Genomic DNA, 9,764 nt, shown 5'->3' on the forward strand with positions numbered 1-9,764 from the left:
GCATCACCTCCTCGATTTACCTTGGCTAACGAAGATATCAGCCCATTTTCAAAAATGATTTTACTTGCATTGAAAACGTAGCACAGATGTAAGCTCAACACATTGTTTGTGATTGGTTTGTCATGTGGGCTCTATTGAGCATGATTTTTTTTTAACTTTAACGTTTCAGAATACAATGCAATAACATTAGAAAGCTAAGAAATGTTGTATAAAATTACTGAAATATATTCAGCTTTTCAGTTTTTAACATACAGGATATATTATACACCGTAAAGCCTCATATAGAAGCCCAATGGGCTTAATCTCGAGAAGAAGCCAACTTCGAATTGAAGCCTCACCTCCCCCATCCCCCACCCCCACCCCCAAAAAAGGCCAATAGGCTTCTTTTCAAGATAACATGGGGTTTATTTTTCTGAGATAGTACAGTACATACACTGTACATGAATCAAAGTAACAAAATAAATTAAAAACACGCCTGATTTATACAGTAGTTATGGTGATCATGATTTAACACAAGTTAACACTTCAAGATAGCTGTTACATTGTTTTATAGTAATTTCCAAATTTACAGCATTCATTTTGAAAAGAAGTCACCTATTTACTTTGCAAAAGTAACCTCAAAAAGAAGCCTATATTCTCTAAAAGAATCCCAAGCTTGGCACTTCGAGTTTTTATGGTAGTTATTTATTTTTCCATTTGAATGCTTTTAAGATATTTATAAAAGGTAACCCTTCCTGCGTATCCTAGCAGGTAGGCTGATATCCAAGGACCCTCTTTAATAAATATAAGCTTAAGGGATTGGAGTTGTTTTTAGTCATGAGACAAACTATAAATATTACAATGTGGTTCAATATAATATCCCACATTACTGCTTTATAGTTTCCCGTTTCTTTCGATGTATTTCATTGTATGTTTAGCTTATTCATTCGTGACCGTTAAGTTATGTCAAACCAAATAAACAATACCCTGTGCGCATGGGGTAACTGATACTTTTAGATATCGAAAGCCTCTGTAGTTTGATTATTAACTATATTGTCATTGTACAAAGTGTGCCTGAAGTGCGCTCCTTACTTTTATTGTCAGAACAGCCATAAAGGAAGTAAGAGGTTGCAATTCAATAGCAGATACATTTTTATTATGAATAACATAAACATGTAGTAGACACACCATTTCTTTGGAAAAAATGTATTTACTTTTACAGATGGAGAGGAACGTCGGCTTTATGAGGACGTGCATCCTGGTATTTATAGCTTTGAGTTCAATCGAAATCACATTCGGTATGTATTTTTTTATATAATTTATAACTAAAAATCCATTTTCACTACATTTCTAAACTAACTAAAATTTTAATCATTTTTATTACCTCCGCAAGGAAGTTAATGTTTTTACGCATTTATAGTTACTGTATGCTGTATTGATTCTTAATAAACCATTTCTGAGAATACACACATCAACTTCTGATACCTAAATCGCCATTACAATATTACGGACAATATCGTCCTACTAAAAGTATAGGCCTATTCAATAGAGCACAGTATACACAAAGCATCATCTTACGTTGCGTATTCCTTTGATGTGTATATTCAGTACAATCATTATTTAAAAAAAAAAAAAAAAAAAAAACTTCGTGACTATATAAATGTAATGTATTTTTTATTTTACGGGAAATATTTAGTTGGGTCTACCAAACCCATATGATATATTTAAATTTATATGTCCTACTAACACAATACGTATTCAATATGGAGCATGTATATGCCTACACATCTTCACTAAAATCACTATTTAGTAGTTTTTATTTATAAAGCGGGAACATTTTCAGTTTCCTGCCAAGACTATCCATGGGAGTCAAAGGGCATGTTTCTACTGACGAGGAAGAACCGTACTTTGTGGCAGTAGAAACAGGGCCGACACAAAAAATCCGTCCTTTTTACCGTTCATAAAGAACGGTTCTTTGGCACGGAGTCAAACGTGCCCAGAACGCCGGAGAATCGTTCTTCGTCAAAAGAACCGTTCTTCATGAGGTACTTTTTAGCTGCAACATAAATAGTAGCCTAATTTGACCTCCGTTCAACTTACCCAATAGGCTAGGCATATTAGACTTTGTAAAATACTTCTCATGTCAATAATTTAGGCCTCTTCAGTAATGATTAGAAATGTCGGTGTTCCACCATACCAGTTATAGTTTTACGATGTTATAAATTATAATTAGGAGCAATAAGTAAAACAAATATTAAACTTCTATTCCCAACATAACAAAATATTGTCTTCTGTTAAACCCAGGCTCAGGAGAAAAAGAATTATGAAATTTTGTACAACTGATTTTTCTAAGACATAAAAAACATATTTGAGAAAAAAACTCGAGAGCAGTTAATGAGATACGAAGCGGGTGTGGGAAGGTAGACAAAAGAGTGGTTACAACATGAGTTTTTATTTGGATAGGAGGACTCATTGCTTGTTTATTTGTATCTTGGTAGCCAGGTGAACATATTGTTGTTAAAGCTTTTAATTTTTGAAGACATTTCTGTCTTATTAAATTGTAATGAATTCTATGTAATTTTAATTTCCCAGGTAAAAATTCCAGTTAGACCAATTGGAACTGGAACGAGTTACGGAATGTGTTTTTGGACAATTCAACTGGTCCCAACTCCAACTGGTTTTAAATTCCAGTTTTAACCAGTTGGAACTGGAACCAGTTGCCGGTTGTGTTTTTGGACAATTCAACTGGTCCCAGTTCCAACTGGTCCCAAATTCCAGTTGGACCAGTTGGAACTGGAACCAGTTGGGTGTTGTGTTTTTGGAAAATCCAACTGGTCCCAGTTCCAACTGGTCCCAGTTCCAACTGGTCCCAGTTCCAACTGGTTTTAAATTCCAGTTGGAACTGGAACCAGTTGAGTGTTGTGTTTTTGGACAATTCAACTGGTCTTCAACTGGTGTCAATTCCAACTGGTCCCAATTCCAACTGGTCTTCAATTGATCCAAGTTCCAAATGGTTTTCAATTGGTCCAAGTTCCAACTGGTCTACAAGTGGTGCCAGATCCTTTTTGTAAAATAACAATGGCTTTAATCAACTCCTGTAGACTTACAAAAAACACTGAGTTTAAGATATACAAACCATAATTTCTTTAATTGAAAACTGGTTTAAGTCTTCTGCTACACATACTGTACCTCAAATTCAAGCTTATTCTAGAGTCCTTCGCTTTACAGTCCTGTATAAATCAGCATTTTTGTCCGTAATATAGGCCTATTATATTAAAGCATCACTAGAGTTTATTACTGTATATAAAACAATAATCTCAAGAACCTTGTGTGTTAGCATGCATTAACCAGCATTCTTTGTATATTGAAGCAGCTGCCACAATGATGTTTTTTCATGTCCGATGGTAGCAAGCTAAATTAAAATTCTTGCTAAAAGATCAGATAGTATGAACTCTGCAGGTGAACAAATCAAGCTTGAAATATTGAATCACGTAGGCTTGTACTAACTTTTTTCGGAGTTTTACACTTGCTGAAAGATATAACAATAACAAAATCTGAAATAAGAATAATAATGGCTAAGGCCCCATAAAAAATTATTAGTTTATCACCCTATCAAAGAGTAAAAACTGATGAGGGAGGGAGGGTTTTTTTTTTTTTTTTGCTAAAACCCTGCCCCCATTTTACCATTTTACCGATGATCACAAGCAAATCAATGGTTAGAGACACATATATAAAAAGTCATAAGAATGGAATCAAATTTATATTTAAAAAATATGTTTTTGTTGTACCAAATTTTTCGCAAAAGTGATGTGGGAGCGGGTGATAAACTAATAATTTTTTATGGGGCCTAACTTATATATAGAGCACATATTATGGAAACCTCTATGCGCTTTTAAACACGAAAAAAACATGCCAAGAATGTAAAACAGAGCATATGCATTTCATTGTGCTGGGCATTTTAAAACCCTTTTTTGAAAAAATAAAAATGAATGGAAAATCAGAGTATACAGGTCAATTATAAGAAATTAAGGGGCAGGGGAAAATGACCTTTTGTCAATTTAAATACCTATGCTCAATTTGTTATTTTAAAAATAATCCTAATTAAGGTGATATATGTCTAGGAAAACGAATTAAATTGTATTAAATGTACCTTAATAAATAAAATTTTAAATGTGTTGTATCCCTTCGAAATTAATGTATAAGTATGATATGCATAATGTACAGTAGCTAAGATAAGTAAGAGACTAGAGGTTTTTTTTTTTCAAAAGTGAATTATCAGTTTCCATTCCTGTTTTTTTTTTTTTTTTTTTTTAGTTTTCAAAACAGTTACAATTTCAATGTCTCTTATAGGCCAAATCAAAGAGTATAAATATAACAAAAGTGTGTACTCCCGTTTATAGAAACGTCATAGCTGTGTAGAATGCCCGCGTTCATTTGTGTACTGACGTATGCCCACTATTTACTTGGCAAGTAGAAAAACAGACATGAAAATGGTACAGGACGTGGGTGGACATACAAATGACAGCGGGCATCTTACACTGGCTGCGTACTAGGGCATATCGTTTGCTAACGCTCTCAATGAGTGCAGTTGGCTCTTTTGTTCCATTTGGCCTACTTACAATTACGTACACATTAAATTTGATTATCTCCCTCTAATGAAAGACCGCTCCAATTAAAGACTACCTCTAAATAAAGACCACTTTTCTGTGGTCGCACATTGACTGTCTTATTTTTACTATTCTAACTAGAGACCGAAGCTGTTAAAGACCATCAAAATCCCGGTCCCAAAAGTGGTCTTTGATTGGAGGGAGACCTGTATTTAATAACCGTCATCATATAGTAACTACAGTACATATTTTTAAGCATGTTGCTAATCAGAACCTAGGACCAGTAAACTTAAAACGTAAAGAAAACATTATATTCACCTTTGACGAAAGCAGGTAATTTTCTGTTTGTTCAATCAACTGCCAGACACAGTAAGGCTTCAGACAAAGACATTCTGAAATAAAAGTCACCATTTATATTAATTAATAATTGGTGATTACATACATCAACTTTCAGCAAATAATAATTGCTAGACTAACCTTTAACCCCACCCCGGTGTAGGCCAGGCCCTACCCCTAAACACCAACTTTATTTCAATAAAGCATGCATTTGATAGCCTATATTATAATGATTATGAGAACACAGCAATTACCATTCTCATAACTAAACAGGCTATGAGGCAAGGCTGCAGTTTAGCAAGGCCAACAAAGGCCCTATGGCCATACCTAAGGCTACGCTAGCCTAGCCTATATATATCCTCACTGAGGATAAATAGCTGGCATACAGAGAGAACAGTGTGAACTGTGCCTATGACTATGTCTATGTCTATACATTATGCACAAATATGCCAGGCCTGGCCTAGGCTAGGTCTCTCCAAGTCTTTCTTACTACCACTACCCACTACTGTATCATGCCTATTAATGCCATACCCTAGTAGTAACCCACATTAACTGAATAATAAAACAAAACTCTTACCTCCATAGTGGATAATACTGCTAAACTACCTTCCAAGAATGTATAAACTGACTTAACTCCACCATCATGAATTCAAAAACACAGTACTCAACTGAAGTGACCAATCAGAATTGAGTGCAATTCGAGATACTTCCTGGTTCTCTAGTAACAGGTTAACTGTCTGCTGATAGATAACATTATTTTGCTCTCAACCCCAAGATGGATATGTGTATGGTAGGCAGATTAAGTTTAGGGAAACTGCAGTCCCCATCGGGTAGCGCCCCAACCCTCCCCCTGTCTCTTCCAACTGGTCCCAACTGGAATTTATACCTGGGTTCTTACACAGCTTTGTATCAATACGCAACCGTTTTATGTGCAGTGAAAATGCAGTTACAATTCGGTACTTATCTTGTTTATCCGGTAATCAACCAATGATAAGAGAACCGTTCCTATCTCAATTTTCAGTAGGAAATAAGAAATAATACACTAAATTATTTAGAATGGATGTACATTTACTGCCTCCTGCTCTTTATTTATAAATGATTTCTATTTCTTTGAAATCCATACATCAATTCCGGTATTTGTTTTAAGAAATGTTCAATTAAAATTACTAACAACATCACTAATATTATCGTTACTAAATATTACACAAACACACACAAAACACCATCTAAAGATATGAATTCGGTAATAATTTTATGTTTTAAGCCCTATAACCAAATTGTTTTAAAGAAAAAATAGCATTAACCTATTTGTTTTATAGTGGTCTTTAAATGGAGATGGAGAGGAGGTTTTCACTTGGGTCCACCAAAACCATGGTCTTTGGTCTCTTCATAGAAGGAGTCATTAATTGGAGAGAACAGCTAATCTTAAAAGATAGGAATTCAAATGGGACCACAGAAAAGTAGTCTTTAATTGGAGGTGGTCTTCAATTGGAGGACCGGGTCTTTAATTGGAAAGAGACCTGTATTAAACAATAACTCAATGCTATTATTTGAATAAAATATGGTAGTATCTTCGGGAAAAAAGAGACAATGTGTAAAGTATCACTAATTGTAAGTCATTAACGTAAATAACAAATAATAAGGATCCTGATACGGATTCCTGTGGTACACCACACATACTACTTGCCAACGACTTACAGTTATTAGTTTGAACACATTGTTTTCTATTTTTAAGATAACTGGTAAACCAATCTAAAAACCCCTCTAATACCCTAATGGAAATGTTTAGACATTATAATACCATGCTTGACAACATCAAAAGCTTTAGAAAAATCAAGAAAGGATATACTTAATAAATGTTCGTTATTTTCAAACGCTTTAGTAACAGAATTCGTGAGTTCTAAGATAGCATGTGTGGTGGTATGATGTTTGTGAAACCCATAATACTGATTATTATGTAAATGATTCTCAATTAGTAATTATAAAGATGAGTATGCACTAACTTCTCAGTTATTTTTGAAAAGATAGGTAGAATGGCGATTGCTCTGTAGTTAGTAAGTGCGAGTCACCTTTTTTTTAAACGCAGGAATAACTTTTGCTATCTTTAAATGGTCAGGAACAGAACCTGTTGTATAGGATAAATTAATGGCCTGCCAGTGGGTAAAAAGGATTAAAATTGAAGGAGCATTTTTTAAGAACAAAGGGTGTGAGAGATTCATACCCCGAATAAAAATTGCTAATTATGTGTAATACTTAAGATTCAGAAAACGGTATTCACAAAACAAACAAACAAATAACTGGGGGAGATGATATTAAAGTGGATCAATGTTATTATCAGGTATCATAGAGTTACATTAATCTTTTTTTTTAATTAATTTAAACGACTCCCTGCTTGGAGATACATGCACATCAAGCTAAGTCAAATGTTATCAGGAAAAAAAAACATTGTTATTTATTGAATATTGTTTTAAATGTATTTTGTAAGACGGCGACATTGGATATGTTAGTGCAGAAATAGGCTAATTCATATTTCAAAACAACGTACTAAATGTTGTTTCACCAACTTCCTCTGCATTCAGCGAGCGAACTTCATGAACAATGACGTCACATCGGTGGCGGAATTGTATTGGATGTAATTTACCGTACTTTTAGCAAACGGAAGATAAGACACGGTACCGTATACCTAGCCACCGCGATAAAAATAAAATCATAAAATTTATATCCAAATTTGACCAGCAACGTAATTTAACTTGGCCCGTGAGAAAAAAAAAGTCAAAAAAAGAAAAAAGAAATTAAAACAAAAAACAAATTTAGTGTTATAGTAAAAACAAAATTGCAACCCCTGGGTATGTGCACTAGCAGCTTTACGGGAAAACTGCTTGGATTATGTTTTTGAAAGGAGCAAGCTATAACATGCCATAAATATAGGCCTATATACACCGACTTTTTGTGTAGCCAAGGTTTGTTTCTCTTTTCTGTTCACTCTATTTCGTCAACAGTGTTTGCACCTAATTCTACATGATAATAATAGTAATAATAATAATAAAAACTTGGTTTACAAAGAACAACGCTCATAAAAATATAAAGGACATTGCGCACAATGCGGAAAGTAGCTACCAAACGTTACAAGTAACTTAATTTCTATGTTACTTGATTTAAAAAAATGTGTTTAGAATCGAAATCTAGCCTTAATTTTTATTGTGATCAATGATATTGTTAAAGCGCATTCTCCAAAGGTGAATAACGACTCTTAAAATAATAATAATGTTTATGGTCGAATTATAGAGCGCACATTTTAGAGACCTCTATGCGCCTAAAATTATGACCACTGGTCATTGGATAAAGTACATATCCAACTCAGCGGAGATTATCTGTGGCCCGTAAGCTCAACTCTAAAACTAACGAATTATCAACCAAGGCCCTATGCCGTTGATTTGTTAGTGTGTCTTTGACATTATCATCATCATCGTCGTCGTCGTCGTCATCGTCATCGTCATCATCATCATCATTATTATTATTATTGGTTTTTCTAGTAGCAGGAAAAGCCAGTGTTTTTGTTCTGATTTTTATTTTACTTGCATATAGTTTTTTTCTATATTTTTGCACGGTGTTTTTCTGTCCGACATTACGGTGACTTTCCATGCTTGGACCTTTACCAAACTTTGTCCAACATAGGCCATATACCAAAGATGCGCCGCGTAAAAGTTACTGACAATCCGGTATAGGGTGTGGATGTGAGGAACAATTAAAGCTATTTAAAAGCAAACACCATGTCAGATATTTTAAAAACGGATAATCGATCTGATGTTTCAGGAATGTTTAACCAAGCTACAAGGAAGAAATGATTATGTTTTGTTGACAATCCAGTTTAGGGTGTAAAATGTGGGAGTTATTTTAATTTTTGACGTCCGAGACCTAAATATCTCAAAAAACGTATTATGGATCTAGATAAAATTTTAATATAATAGTTTTCATGCTCCAATAAAGAAATAGTTGATTTAATTATATCAACGCAACTTGCGTTTTCTAACGCGTTTACACCAGTTGCAGGCAGGTTAAAGGCGAAATTACCGTGATACGCATGAACAATTTTCGCTTTCCATCACTAAATTCGCTATGAACTAAATTGACCCACGCAGGATCGCCTCATATAGCACGCAATGGCTATGAGTCTCCATATCACCCTCACTATTACCATTGCAACTATAGTTCGAAAATTACTAACGTCGAGTTCGTTGCCCTGTTTATTTTTTTTTTGGAAATTACCATTGTCTTTGTTGCAATCTATTTTACTTCTTCCATCTCATTTTCCTATATATATATATTACGTATGCAACCTACTCAATGTTTTTTTTATGTATGTATACACACATAAGGCCTATTTACTGTAATAACAATGGGAAAAATTATCTCACTGTTTCAAGAGTGGAAAACCTTGAATATTGAAGAACTTAATTACTTTTAGGTTCTTTAATATTCAAGGTGTTCCCCTCTTGAAAATTATTATAATGAATCAATGAACCCATAGAAAGGGAGGTTCGAGTTCTTCCCGGGAAAATGGTGGACAATGAGATTTCCCGACTTCTGAAGTATTTTTTAATGACTTTAATTTAAAAGACACCTCAGAAGTCGGGAAAGCTCATTTCCCACCTTCTAGGAATCAAACTTTTCCTGGGGAAGAACCCCGGACCCCACTTTCTTTTTGGGATTCATCGATTCATGGAAAATTCAACTACTCATTTTTTAAAAATTGTTATGTATGTATACACACATAAGCCCTATTTACTGTAATAACAATGGGAACAAATTACCTGACCGTTTTCAAGATGGGAAAACCTTGAA

General features: G+C 34.3%; 1 long non-coding RNA gene across 1 annotated transcript; it reads right to left on the reverse strand.

The window, feature by feature from the left end:
- Nucleotides 1-2,833: 2,833 nt before the first annotated feature.
- LOC117122490 lies at nt 2,834-5,717 on the reverse strand. The gene is made up of 3 exons (XR_004447721.1): nt 5,500-5,717; nt 4,905-4,978; nt 2,834-3,508 (listed from the first exon to the last, which is right to left on the reverse strand). It is a non-coding gene; the product is annotated as an uncharacterized LOC117122490 (long non-coding RNA).
- Nucleotides 5,718-9,764: the final 4,047 nt, after the last annotated feature.

This window comes from Anneissia japonica, unplaced genomic scaffold (assembly GCF_011630105.1).
Source record: "Anneissia japonica isolate Jap-2015-1 unplaced genomic scaffold, ASM1163010v1 scaffold1889_len2455224_cov183, whole genome shotgun sequence".
In the NCBI taxonomy this organism is placed as follows: domain Eukaryota; kingdom Metazoa; phylum Echinodermata; class Crinoidea; order Comatulida; family Comatulidae; genus Anneissia; species Anneissia japonica.